This window comes from Ascaphus truei, chromosome 7 (genome assembly GCF_040206685.1).
Source record: "Ascaphus truei isolate aAscTru1 chromosome 7, aAscTru1.hap1, whole genome shotgun sequence".
Taxonomy (NCBI): Eukaryota; Metazoa; Chordata; class Amphibia; order Anura; family Ascaphidae; genus Ascaphus; species Ascaphus truei.
Window position 1 is genome coordinate 73,286,662 of NC_134489.1, and position 15,119 is coordinate 73,301,780.

Sequence of the window (15,119 nt, forward strand, 5' to 3'; positions counted from 1 at the left end):
GAGCATGAAATGTGCACAACCGTTACCTAAAATGTGCAGCACATTTTGTCTTGATACATGTCACCGGTGAGGAGTGAATATGTTGACTGCAAAAAAATGACAACATTGGTAACGGGGTCTGCCCAGTGCAAACTTTACTACAGTACATATATTAAAGAGGTACACAACTATTAGAAGAAATATGTTATTAGTAACACAAACTGTTACAAACCTGCCGCAGCTTATTGGCTGACACTAACGTCAGTCAGCCACAGTCGATTCTTAATGGCTTCACTCCAGTATCCGCCCCCTTCCATAGTTACTGTGAGCTAATTTGGCCTGTAGTCTACCTTTTCATTGGCTGAGGGGATGTGAGCACGGCTGACGTTCTTCATTGGTAAACTGCCCTCGTACCTGCTTTTTTATTGGCTGCCGGCTGAGTTTTTCTCTCAGCAGTCGGGCGCCTGTCATCTGCAGTAGAAGTTACGCAACTCCGAGGTCCCCTGGGACGAGCTGCGGCGGCGGGACTGACCGGTGTTGACTGGGCTGGAGTGATGGGGAGCGGGGCCGCCTGTGCGGTGAGACGCGGCGGTTGCTGCCATTGTAGCAGGTGGGATCATGAGCCTGGTCATCATAAATAAGCCCCCTTGACCGGTGACAGGTCTTACAGGACCCTCAGAGTGACAGTGACGTCACAGCCAGGGAAAACCACGTGATTCCCCCATGACGAGAGCCAGCACGGTCACATACTGCAGCTTCCATAACCAGACATTGAAATGACAGACAAGACCTAAAATGTATACACTAACCCCTTCAATGCTATAAGGGCTACAGTGATGTATGTCATTATGGCACTGTGTGTGTGTGTGTGTGTGTGTGTGTGTGTGTGTGTGTGTTTGCAAGGAGTTAACAGCAGACCATGGGGGTCTTAATCAATATATTCATGCTTGTATTTTAGTGGGGCTGGAGTGAGGGTATTTGATCACCTGACTTCATTCGTCTTTTTATTGAGTGACTATTCGCTCTTGAAAAAGGGCAATCCAGTCATTAAGACTGGCATCGCGGTGCATATTTACTAAGCGGTGCTATGCCATGGGTACATGGCACTGGGGGAGTTCCCAGCACTTGAATATGAATATAAATGCAACAACAATTGTCAAGAAAATGTGATTTTACTGTTTATATTGAATATAGTATGCCATGAACGCCCTTCCAGTCTGTCCACTTGAGTGAGCGGTAAGATGTATTCTGCAAGAGCGCTGCTTAGTAAATATGGGCCCATATGTGTACCACCAGCACATACCAATGATGTCTCATCAAATCCTTTAATGATGGGTTTATCACCCAGTTCTTAACCATCTACCATGTTGCTACGTGCTGTCTTCAGTCATAAACTCAGGAGTGCCCTTTAGTGATGGTGGGCTCATGCCTCTTGAGCCACATAGTCTGGGACGTGCTATTCACTATTCCCTATGGCACACTAGGTGTCTATACATCCTAAACCCCAATATATACTAAAGGGACATCTATTTTTCACAATTGGTCACTGTACCAGGGGTTGTTAAATATTTATAAATAATAATTCTCATTTACTTTAAAATCCTAACACCCACAACAGGTGTTGAAGGATATAGCTCTGCGTCGTTTCACCATGTATATATTTTAAGGATTTATTTAATAAAGTTATTTTTAATGTCATAATACACCCACTTAGGGGAGAGGGTGCCCATAACTGGGTTTACTTTATACAGTATATTATACTTACCTTGACCTAGAGGAGCACCATCCCCTACCTCAAATTTTGGCTGAGCGAAGGTACCCCCCTTTTTTTGTTTGCGTTAAGTAAAATCAGACCTGCGATTAAGTAGATATTATGGGGTATATGTATCAAAACAAAAGAGCATTTTTGCACCGCATATGCAAAATAAATCCCATTTCTTGGTTACATCTGGTGTTGTTGCCCCTGCCCATAATTGCGCCAGTTTTGCCTTGATACGCAGACCGTTATGTATGCAACCGAGGTTTTTCAAATGGCTCGTTTGCTGTCCCTTTCTATGCAAAGCCACATTTAACACATTCAGAGTGAAACCTACCCAATTTTAAGAGGAAATCCTAGTGATGTTGGTGTAGATCCGTTGCATGTGACTGTTGAGCCACAGATGTATTTCTCTTATTGGGTTAAGCAATGGGGGTTCTGCAAGAACATTTGATGTGTCCTCCTGATTAAGGTGCAAACTGACAGAGAATGCAACATCTGTATTTGCACAATTACATTGCAGTATTGTCCAAATAATTGTAAATCAAATTCCTTTATTTGTGTGTTTCATATAAAGGTGACACATTTGCAGTGAAGTGGAATTGAGATGATTATCTTTACTTGATCCCTTTTATAAATCCTTGCGTTTTTTGGCTCTCTTCCTGTGGTACAGGTATAAACTATTGGCAAGACTGGAACGCGAGCTATGCTGTATTATTCCTTGACTTATACAAGCTTTAAGGATGTCACATGAGAGTTTACGTTTCATAAACATGGACAGCTATCACATTACACATGGTCTTACACTCATTGTAATTGTGAGATCATTACCTAACTTGAACATGTTTGTTCTAAAAGGAACTCTGTTGGGACATTTTTGTAAGAATTATTTTATAATTTTGTTTTAATTAATGCTGCGTTACTGTACAATACTGCATTCTGTGCCTGATTGCCATTTGTTTACTTGCTTTTTATAGGTCGCTTCCAGACCTTCCAAATGCTGCTTCTATTTTTAAAATATGATCCTCCATTTGTAACATGTAAATGTTTTGAAATCCTATCAAGTGCCTGAGATGTTAAAATGAAGCTTTCCCCAGAGCCCAGTGCAGTCTAATGGTTACCATGGTAACCTCTGACGGTAGAGATGAAGAAAATCATGATTTATAAACGCTACATTATTATATTTTTTTTTTTTTTTTTGCAAAAACAAGAGCAGGACGCGCTTTGTGGGCAAGATACTAATATTATGAGTTAAATGCTTTAACATTTCCTGTTAGTTATACTATGTAAAAGATCATAAATCTCATGTAAGCCCCTGTTCTTCAAACCTGTCAAAAGGGATCCCCAGCAACACCCAACTAGAAATGACCAATGAATTACCAACATGAGAATGAACTTGGATCACATACTGTTTGACATCCACTTTTAAAAGAATCTCTCTGAGGCTGCGTGTCAAAGTAAAACTTTTGTTTTTAAGGTTGGCTTTTGGTGACTACTCGCACTAACTGGAAACCTAGCATATTACTGTATATGATTGTAAACATAATGTTTTTATATCATGTCAATGCTGCAACAATAGGACTTCAATTCATGACCACACAGCCAATGCTGTTGGAATACAATAGAATTTCTATAGCGCATCCAGTGAAGAGTTGTTGGGCCTAAAAAAGCGCAGAGGAGTGACAAACTTCTTCAGAACCATATAAGAATGAAAAGAGTGAAACAAATATACTCTTAGCAGAAATACTGCACACTCTGACAGTAGAAAAATATATTCATTAAAAAAATGACTACATAAGAAAAATAAGAGCTCTGCATTGGACGTGCCATGTCTTGTCTACAAAGCTTCCTCCTCTATGTTGCAGAGGCATGAACTCTGTGTTTATTGCTTTTCTCCTTTTCAAATTTCTGATACATCGGAAGGTTTAATAAAGTACAGAAGTACTCCCACCCAACACCCTTAGCTTTTTGCCAATGCGCATTGCAATTTTTCCTAATTTTAGCTATTTCGCTAAATTCTCTAAAATCGTGAATTTGCTTAAGCCTGCGGCTACAAGTAGTGCTTACACATTATGTGCTTGTGCATTTGGAAGGGAGTTTAGGATTTTAGAGGGAGTATTGTATACACAGACCGTGATCCGCTGATGAATCACACTATATTAAAACAATTTATGTCGAATATTGACAAAATAGGGCGGTGGTTGTGTCCATGGCCTGGTGACAACAACAAAAAATAGATGTTGGTCAGTGTAGAAGTGGCTTTCAGAGAGTAGCCATCCATGCCAAACTAAGCGCATATGTTGTTAATACTAAAGTGAGTGAAAAGAGGAAGAGTGGTGTTTTTTTTTGTTTTTGTTTTTTAATTTAATTTATTTATTTTTTTAATGCTAGCTTCCACATGTCCATGTATTTGATCCTATTTAGTCAGGGGAAACTTGCTCAAATAAACTAATTTCAACCTATATTGACAAGTGGTCAGGTAGGAAAAATTGGTATTATACGACCCACCTCTACCTAGTGTTTATATTGCTGGAAGTTTTAAAATAAAAATTTTGTGCGTTTTAAAATGCAGTTTCTTGCTTTAAAGGAGTGTTTGGAATTCAGTTTATATGTAGATTTCACACCTAGATATGATAGTTACCCCCCCTCCCTGGATTACCTAAGCAGCTGTACATACCTATATGGCTGACCAAGGGCATGTGAAGCACTGCATTTTTATGTATGTATTAATTTGAATGAAGAAACAAAAAGTACATAAGTTACAATGATCAGTGATTAGATTTACATAGTTGTTAAAATGACAACTCTGGTTTCTACAGTAGCATCAGTGACGGTGAAAATGATCATCCACCACTAGTGCACATCGGAGTACATTGAAAAGCAAAAGTGACTGACTTGCCACTGTTATTGGCTAAAGTGTGCAAGACTGTGGTGCTGGTAGCGAAAGGTGGAAAGGGGCAAGAAAATCTTATTAGTCTCAAACCGCATCACACCATCAACCGCAATGTTACACAACAGACAACTGTTAAGGTTGAGGAGTCCAATGGTAGACGATGAATATCTTGTTACTAGTAGTGGTGGCACTGACAGAAGCAGCAGTGCGGAGAAGCAGGACTGCTTCTTCCAGAATGCTGCTTTGTTCAGCAGCACCACGTACATCTAGGATCTTTGGGTCAGTGAAGCTGGTCTTGCCATGTTCATTAAATTCCTCTAAAACCCAGAATTATGAAGGGGGGGGGAGGGTTTAACATAGAGGATGAGGGTGTAGTCGGCTGTTTGGCTGTGGCATTAAGAGGCGGGTACTCATCTGTGTGTATCTGCACCTTTTCGTGGGTCTGTTTAAAATAAGTGTCAACTCTGAGGCTGCGCTCATGGTGGTGGCGTTGCTACAGATCGCTGGGGCTGCAGGAGTGTGCCCACACCGCCACCATGAGCGCAGCCTGAGAAGGGCACAAGTAGTAGCACAGTTGTGAGAAAACTGATGACTAATTGTCTGGAAGTCGATATGGTAGTGATAGACCGTTATCATGATGTACTTGGTGGTAAAAGTGATGAGGAGGAAACTGTGGGGGTTGATCCAGAATGAGCTGCTACTAACAGCATAGATGCAGGGTAAAAACCCTCTGGCATGATTAAACATTGTGTAATTATGCTACAGCCACCCACTGTTGGCAACGTTTCAATAGTGTGTGCATTTATCATCTCTAACACAATAAGGCCCTTTTGGCTAAATAGCAAATTGGCCAAAATGATTGCAGTTGATATGCTGCGCTTTAGGAAGCTCTTAAAATATATGTAGGTCATTTGTTTCCACTAAGCCTGTTCCACACATGTACCAAGAGGTTGTTGAGGTAGTGGGCTGGGCTCTTGATACTTCACACAGTAGCGGGGTGCACCTAAAAATAGATGTGGGAACTACACAACCTACCACCCAATGGATGTTCTTTCCTGCCTCATGCGATAGGGAATGGGGTGTGAGAGGTGGTGCTGGTGGCGACAATAGTTTTGCTAGGATTCAGCAGTGCCACTTCTAGGAAAGATGCTTCCTTATGTATGCAGGGGTTTGTTTGTTTTTGTCAGAAAAGGACTGAAGAATTGGTTTTGAGAGTAAAGGCACAGACTCTGAAAACGACACTGAGTTTGAAGCAGGGGTGTCTGGTTCAAATCGTGGCAGCTCCTTGTGACTTTGGGCAAGTTACTTTATGTCCCTGTGCCTCAAGCCCAGAAAATTAATTGTAAGCTCTACGGGGCAGGGACTCATGCCTGCAAAAACTTTGTTAAGCTTTGCGTACACTGTCTGCGCTATACAAGAAAAATATTATGAAGAGGCTGGCATTCTTTTTACATTAGAATAGATTGAGTGTTGGCTTTTTCTGGAGTTTGAGCTAGTAGCAGGGGATAATGGAAGCAACTTTTGTAGCAGCATTACCTCAGGGCAACCTGATTCACATTCTTTGCTTTGCCCATGTGATTGGCTTTATAGTTGAAAATTTCTTAGACTTGCATGAGAGTGCAAGAAATATCAGCACTTTGAAAATCTGTGCCCACATTAGCTGCTCCTACACAGTTCTTCGTGCCCTCAGTTGCTAGCTGTTCTCTAACAACCTGCTACTCCACAAGCTCAAAACAGGAACCCACTTGGTGGAACACAATTCTTGTTTGTGTGCAGCAGAAGAGTAAAAATAATGATCTTGTTGAGGCTGGTGGATCCCATGCTCGGCTGCTTGGTAATTGATCCCTGTGTAGTGTCTGTGAAAAGCCGGATCTTCGGGCTTTTCCTAGAACCTTGCTTCTAGGAGCAAATGAGTCATTTTGTGCATTGGGGGAACAGAAAGTAGCACAGTGCAGTGATAAACTTTGTGTCTAGAGTGCAAACTTTGGAGGAGGATGGAACATGAAGGGCTATAGGCAGACTTCACATGTAGGATGTAACTGACACTCTTACATCAATGACTGCTGAAGTGCAGAACCATCACGTAAGCGTAGTAGGTATAGGGGGACTTCTGATAGAAGTAACTGCATCTGTATGTGTCTACCTCAAGTGGAATCCAAACATCAAGCAAGGACATAGGGAAAGGGCGTGATGGTAGTGTTGCTAGTAGTTGTAGTCAACGTAAGTTATCCGTGGGACATGTTATGGTTTGGTCCATATGAGACTGCAAACGGGTGGGAGCAAATGTGGCATCTATGACACTCTAAATTATTGGATAGAAGGACATGTGGCTTCAGCTGGCATGCGAGGCATGTGAATGACTTTGCTGTGCATCAGTGTTCAGCACAGCTGGTTTCATCATAATGGGTTGCAGAACCAATCTGCTTAGTAGCAACGTGGAAACACTTAAAATGAATGTAAAACTGTTCTGGCCTTCATGTCACCAGCTCCTGAGGAGGATGCAGATTAAATTACAGAATACAGATTAGACATAAAAAGAAATTGTTTTCAAATGATTTACAATTTTCTGATTCGCTGGCTGTGTGTGGATTGCAGAGCTTGATAGAGGTGCCATCCAATCCATGATGCATATCACCGGTGCCAACTTGCCAATGGCATAATTAAAATTGCATTTTGGGAGGGTCCGCACTCGTACAGCATTACCAGCTGCAACCTTAACATCCATGTTGGCCTGGCACAGTGCTTTTCTTGAGTGCATGCCCTAACTTTTCCATCTCTAATGCAAGGGTGGGAAGGATGTCCCTAGGATATAATTCAGTGAGAAATGGAAGAGTCTGACACAACACAACAAGCTAAACTGAGGATGAGTTTAATAAACTACCCCCACCGCATTGTGATGGCCTTATTGGGGGCCTTATCAGTTTGAACACATGCCCCAGGAAGTGTCGGGAGCGCCAGCTACTTTCCAGAGACTGATTGAACGAGTGGTGGGAGATATGAACCTGCTGGAGGTATTGGTGTACCTAGATGACATTATCGTCGTTGGAAAAACTTCAGAAGAACATTAGACACCTGATGAATGTATTTGAACAATTGAGTGAATGTGAAATGAAGCTGTCCCTGTATAAATGCCAGTTCTGCAGAACCTCTCATCTATATGGGGCATATTGTCTCCGACAAAGGAATTGCCACAGACGCCTCGAAGTTAGAGGCCATCGTTTCTTGGTCAAGGCAATTATCTGAAAGAAGGTACTGTAATTCCTGGGTTTTTGTGTGTACTAGAGAAGATTTGTGAACAACTTCTCAGCAATAGTCATGCTGCTGACCCAACTGATAAAATGATACCCTCCATCTTGTGGGAAGGGGAGCGCAAGTGCAATAGTTAACAAAACTATTTCAAAACTTTGGAGCTAGCATGATCTCCTGAAATGTGAGGAAGCATTTACCGAAATAAAGACCCGTCTCGCCAACGCCCTACTGCTTCCCTGAAGAAGTAGTTAATTCTACGAAACTAGTTGGATGTAACATTCTATTGCCTTGTATCTGCTTACATTGGCCTTTGTCTATGTGTTGGCCTGTCCTGTTTTTAGTTCATCCTGTGTGCTGTTTTGGACACTTGTGAGAGACTTTGTAAGACTGTTCAAACTTCCCTATTGAATCCACCACTGCTGTGAAGACAGCAGCAAGCTGCGTTTTAACCTCTGTGCAGAGGATACACCTGCTGAGGCACAGGAGCAGCTTCATATCGGCTAGGAAGCAGGAGCGATTTCACCGAGCCCCAGTACCAGCTGCTGAACCTGGCTGCATGAAGGGAAATCCCCTTGGGAGTGAAAAGACTGACGTCCTGCCCCAGAATCAACTGAGCTGCAGCAGCAGAGGGAAGCAAGCACCTGAATCTACAGCTAACAGCCGAGTGGTAAACAGTGTGATACACACTACATGCCTTTTACCAACCTTTTTTATGTACGCAGATATATTACCCCCTTTTTAATTCTATAATATATTGTTGAATTTGCTTCACTATTTGGCGTTGTGCGCTGTTTTCTTTTGTTTCCATGCCCTACTGCTTGCTTTTGCTGACCCTCAGAAGCAATTTATACTCCACATGGACACTAGTTTCGAAGGATTAGGAGCAGTGCTATACAAAACGTTCCGAAGGACTGCGACGTGTAGCATTTGTAAGCAGATGACTTGTGCTGTATGAAAGATTACCCAGTCCACAAGCTTACATTTCTGGCACTAAAGTGGGCCATTGCTGTCCAGTTACACGATTACTTATATGGAGCACTGTGGTTCACACCGATAACAATCCCGTCCCCTACATCCTCTCTGGCTAAGTTGGCTGCCACGGGACACGGATGGTTATCTAGTCTTGTGTAATGGGTGCTCGCCAAAAAACAGAATGGGAACGTGAGGCTGAGGTGGGGATTTGTAAACACCAACCTTTAGCCAAGGGGCCACAGTGTGGAGGTTTGTTGTCATGTAGCCGGGTCAGGGTTGGAGAGGTAAGGTAGTAGCTATAATCTTTGTGATCGAGGGTAGGAGACTGGAGGTTAGTTGAGGTCACTTAGCCAAGGTCGAGGGTAGTAGAAAGTAAAGTGGTAGGTATCCAAGCCGAGATCAAGGGTTACAGAGGTCTGGGAGGTAGAGTAGAGATTCGTAGTCGAGGTAACTGGAATGCACGGCAAGCAGAAGCTTGTGGACAGCACTTATTCACTAGGAAAGAACTACTATGCTCAGCCGATTTGCAGAAGGAATCGGTGAGCATTAAAAGGATGGGTAACCAATCGGATGAGAGGCTGCAAGGCTGAAGGTGATTGGCTATTCCATTTAAGACAATCTGGGGACAGGCTGCACGGCTGAAATTGATGATTACAGATCAGACCACTGGGTTGTCCCTGGGCGGAGTATGCACAGCAGATGCACCAGCTGTTCCGACGATAGTTAACACGATGGCGGGTCCTGCACCTGATCCTGACATCTCTGGGTCTAAGCCTGCACCCGATCCTCAGATCTTGCTACTTACAGTTTATGTTTGAAATATCGATCTGGGAGACAGAATATTTGATGTTGCTGCATTGCCATGGATTCCCCTTTTTATAGACTATATAGATCAGGGAACGTGGATTCGGCATTTACATGCATACAACGGTACTTGTAATGAGGACACAAGTTTCTCCCCTTACAACCTAATGTTTGGATGGGAGGCCAGGTAGATTTATGCTTTTGCGTGTCAGCCGATTGAACATTGCCTACTGTAATGCTGTGCTCGCCACAAACAAGGCGATTCCCCGGTACTGAGGTGGGAATGGGTATAAACGCCACGGGGGCACGTCTGGAGTGTGGATGGTCAGACAGCCGGGTCAGGATTGGAGAGAGTAGAGTGGTTAGGTACTTGCCAAGGTCTGAGGTAGGAGCCGGTAGAATGGTCCGTGTCAGTTTAGCCGTGGTCAGGAGTTCGAGCCAGTAGAAGCATAGAGGTCCGTAAGCCATGGTCAGGATTGGAGAGATGTGGAAGGTCAGAGTTAAGCTGGGTCGGTAAGCCAGAAGTGCTGAGTCCAAAGTCATAGCTGGGTCGGTACACAGGAGGTCAATCTGAAACAAGGAGCTTGAAGGCAAGGCAGGACAAGGAACCAGGAAGTGGGAGAACAGCGCTAACTGGAACTATGCTCAGCCAACGTGCAAGTGGCACAGCTGAGCATATATGGGAGAGCATGACCCATGAGAGAAGGGGGCAGAGTGGAGGCGCAGCCTCAGGAGGCACGGATTGGAGGAGAGACACAGGAGACAGGCATAATAAAGAGTTGACACGCAGCTTCGGAGCGATGTCGCAAGCGGGGGGCGGAGCCAGACTCCGCGATGTCAGAAAAGCTCCTGCGGGGAGCGTGCGCTGTAAAGGACAGCGGGTTTGCGCGAGATATCAGGTACGGAAGGAGTGCGCCGTGGGGTCGCGCCCCCGATTCCTTACACCTGCTACCTATGCAGTATGCTCAATGGCTTAAAGAGCAGTTAAGTGAAGCGTACAAACTTGCCCCTGAAGCATCTGGGTCCCCAAATAGGGGAAATAAAGATTGCTATGATGCGTATCGGTGACTTTAACCTGGTACGAAATCTGGGGATACCGGGCAAGCACAACATTTCTGACCAGTGGAAGGCGGAGCCCTATCGAGTAGTGGAATACTGATATAAAAGGTGATGCCTGAGACAGGGTATAGTAGGGTGACCAGATTTTGAATATGAAAAATCGGGACACATTTTTTTTTTTACATAACTGTTTATTTATTGTAGTACACTTATACTTTACTACCATTAGTCCTTGTTACGTGTGTGTGTGTGTGTGTGTGTGTCGGATGATCTCGCTAATCGAACAAAAAAAAAACCCCAGATGTGAATGATTCTGAACCCATTAACCAGTGTCAGGACGCCCCCTCTTCACAATTTCTAAAGCAGCAAGCCCGCCTGGGATCTTACCTGATCCGCAGTCCCTCAAGGTACTATACTGGAGGGGAGGTGTTCCCTACCTGTCTTCCGATGTCTCCCACGTGAAACTTGAGTCAGATCTGGAAGAATGCAGGGTAGGTTACTTCGGTGTAGGTATACGGCAGTTAAGATAAGACATAGACGGGAGAGGGGGACGGGGAGAGGGGGAGACGGGGAGAGGGGGAGACGGGGAGAGGGGGAGACGGGGAGACGGGGAGACGGGGAGAGGGAGACGGGGAGAGGGAGAGAGAGAGAGGGAGAGAGAGAGACGGAGAGAGGGAGACGGGGGGAGGGAGAGAGGGAGACGGGGGGAGGGAGAGAGGGAGACGGGGGGAGGGAGAGAGGGAGACGGGGGGAGAGAGAGAGGGAGACGGGGGGAGAGAGAGAGGGAGACGGGGGGAGAGAGAGAGGGAGACGGGGGGGAGAGAGAGAGGGAGACGGGGGGGAGAGAGAGAGGGAGACGGGGGGAGAGAGAGAGGGAGACGGGGGGGAGAGAGAGAGGGAGACGGGGGAGAGAGAGAGAGGGAGACGGGGGGGGGAGAGAGAGAGGGAGACGGGGGGGGGGAGAGAGAGGGAGACGGGGGGAGAGAGAGAGGGAGACGGGGGGAGAGAGAGGGAGACGGGGGGAGAGAGAGAGGGAGACACACACACACAGAGAGGGGGAGACACACACACACAGAGAGGGGGAGACACGCACACAGGGAGACACACACTGATACACACACACGCGCACCCACTGACACACACACACACACGCCCACCCACTGATACACCCCGCCTCCTCCTGCACCGCCCACCAGCCCCTGCACCGCCCGCGACCGCGCAGCCACCACTGCCCGCCCCCGAACCTATCTCCCGGGGGGCAAAGGGGCGAGCGCCGGGCGGCAAAGGGGCGAGCGCCGGGCGGCAAAGGGGCGAGCGCCGGGCGGCAAAGGGGCGAGCGCCGGGGGGCAAAGGGGCGAGCGCCGGGGGGCAAAGGCAGGCGCACCCCTGCTACCACCTCCTATTACCCCCCTTGGCTGGGACCCGGGACAGAAGGAGGAGCCAGGAGCGGGAAGGCAGTTGCAGTCAGTCACGTGTGCTCTGCACAAAGCGGAAGCCCCGCCCCCAGCTTCCTCTAACATGCCTGCGGGCCGGCCGGCATTCTAAGTCCCGCCCCCGGCATCATCATTCATCCAATCCCATGTGGGCCGTCCGGCATTCTAAGTCCCGCCCCCGGCATTCTCCTTCATTCAGTCCCCCCGGCAGCATTCACACACACATTGTACATAGAAAATACTTACCGGCCGCCGCATATTCTTCACCGCCGCTGCCCCGCAATACCGGGACCAGTGACAAAAACCGGGACAAAACCAGGACAGACTTAAAACCGGGACAGGACACAAAAAAACGGGACTGTCCCGGCAAAACCGGGACGAATGGTCACCCTAGGGAATAGGCCTATCCGAACACTCCCCAACCAACAGATACCTGTGAGAGGAACCAAAGTGATGAGTCGTATAGTGAGGAGACGCTACAAGGTCATTTGTCAAGTGTGATGGATGCTGATGACACTGACTCTTGATGACAACAGGATGGCCTAAAACAAAGCCAGTGCTCCAAGTGAGCTTTATTCTGAGGCTGAATTTGTCCCTCAGGACCCCATTCTGCATTCTGGATGAGAAAGGGAGTGACATTGAACCATCCCCGGAAGAGTATGAAGAACATCCCTCAGTAGGGGAAAAGAGGCAAGGAGAGGCAGTCGGACTTGGCCGCCAGTGAGGGAATAGCAGAAGGATCATTAGAGCCTATATTACCCTTCCCTTGACCCAAATGAGAAACTAGACCACCCATGAGATTGACCTGACTATCTAGGGATATCCACTGGAGGCCCGGTAGTTAGGGGGACCTGTTTGGCCATACTAACAGTTGACACAGATGAACTCTGGAAACAAGATACCTGGTCCTGCACAAAGAATCAAAATGTGAAACTTAAAAAAAAAAAAAAAAAAGGATGGTGTGTGTGTGTGTGTGTGTGTGTGTGTGTGTGGTGTGTTTTTTTTTTTTTTCCAAATTTTAGACAGAACAGGAGCGCAGCTCTCAATTGGCATGTGAAAGAAAATAACTTAATTAGTTATCATTTGTTGGGCAGAAATGTATTCTGTAATTATTATAAATATTCTGTTGCATAAGGCTTGATGGGGGCATCAATGGTTTTAGTAAGGGGAGAATGTAGCACCTGCTGCAAATCTATGTATGCTGTGAATAATGCATAATCTGCTCCACCCAGGGCCGCTGGTGACTTGCCCAGGACTACAGTTTCTACTGGCCCTCTCCACCCCGTGTTTGTGTACAGTGTTGGCGGCCTTGCAATCCCACCCCTCTTTCTTTTACACACAACCTCGCTTTCTCGCTCCTCGCTATTTCTCCCCCCCCCCCTCTTCCCCCATGTATTTCTCTCCCCACCTGTTTTGCACTCTTCTCTGTGTCTTACACTTTCTTCCTTCTCCCTCTCTTACACTTTCCCTCTCCCTCTCTTACACTTTTCCTCCCTCTCCCTCTCTTACACTTTTCCTCCCTCTCCCTCTCCCTCTCTTACACTTTTCCTCCCTCTCCCTCTCCCTCTCTTACACTTTTCCTCCCTCTCCCTCTCCCTCTCTTACACTTTTCCTCCCTCTCCCTCTCCCTCTCTTACACTTTTCCTCCCTCTCCCTCGCCCTCTCTTACACTTTTCCTCCCTCTCCCTCGCCCTCTCTTACACTTTTCCTCCCTCTCCCTCGCCCTCTCTTACACTTTTCCTCACTCTCCCTCGCCCTCTCTTACACTTTTCCTCACTCTCCCTCGCCCTCTCTTACACTTTTCCTCACTCTTACACTCCCTCACACTTCTTCCCTCTTTTTTTTTTTTTTTTTCCCCCCTCCCTCCATTTCCACTCCCTCCCCCCTTTCTCCCCCCCACTGGTCACACACAATACCCCTACACAATCTCTCCCCCTCCCATGCACACACAATACCCCACAAAAAATCCTACGAACACACAATTCAAATTCCAAAAATGTCTGTCACCAATCTAAATATCTGAAGCCTGCTGCCCAAACTGGTTGAACTAAAGTCCATGGTGCCTTCTGGTAAACCTAAAGCCATCATTCTCACCAAAACATGGCTAACTCCTAAAACCCTTAATGCAACTATCTCCATTAGGGGATACTACATTTCTGGGAAAGATGGGTCAAAGAGAGGAGGAGGAGTGTTACTTTACAATTTACGCTCCTAAATTGCCCCCCAAGCCCTCCCTCTGTTGAAATCTTAGTTGGTAAAATGTACCTCCCCATCTCTAAGCTGATTTCTTATTGCTGGCATCTAAAGCCCCACTACAATCCCTGGCTTAAATCATTCACTTTTTTGGCACAATGTCTTCTCTGAATGGGAAAATTGAGCTGTTCTTGGGGATTTCAACCTCAATTGGCTTTACTCTAAAAATAAAAAATAAAAAAATATCCCGACTCGTGTCACTAAACCTAACCCGACTAATTTCCCAACCCACACAGACGAACCTAAAATCTCACAACCATTTCTTTCTAGACTTGGGTCTATCCTCTTGTCCAAACAATACAATCTTTGGGTATCGTACCTGACATTTTCATTCAATAGTGTACTGTGTAAAGGAAATCAGATCATCAAACGTAAGCCCTAAAGTTCATCCACTAGAAACGTTAACCCACAACAGTTTCTGGCTGATGTTCTCAACTTGATACTGGACCCTGATTCTATGCTTGATTATTTCCAAACAGAGTTCTTAAAAGACTGTTCACAGTCCCAAGGTTCAACAAAGCATTCTCCTTCTTACCGTGCACCTCTCATCTTCAACAATCTACCTGTCACTCTCAAAGCTGCCACCTTCTAAATTCATTCAAGACTTAAGCTGTCTCATTTTTAATCTGGTCTGTAACTGGTGCATATGCCCATAACATATTATCTTTAACTGTTAATGAAATGCCTCTAAATGAGCAGGGTTATACGTTGTATTGTTATC

General features: G+C 45.8%; 1 protein-coding gene across 3 annotated transcripts in view; it reads left to right on the forward strand.

Annotated features, from left to right (window-relative positions):
* Positions 1-368: 368 nt before the first annotated feature.
* Positions 369-15,119, forward strand: part of GPR155 (G protein-coupled receptor 155) — a 48,793-nt gene continuing 34,042 nt past the window's right edge. For 2 of the 3 annotated variants that reach the window (XM_075609030.1, XM_075609031.1), the window contains exon 1: positions 371-589. The gene's annotated coding sequence lies outside the window, so the exon portion shown is untranslated. Of the gene's footprint in view, positions 590-15,119 lie in introns of all 3 variants that reach the window. The other variant, XM_075609032.1, reaches the window with a different exon arrangement.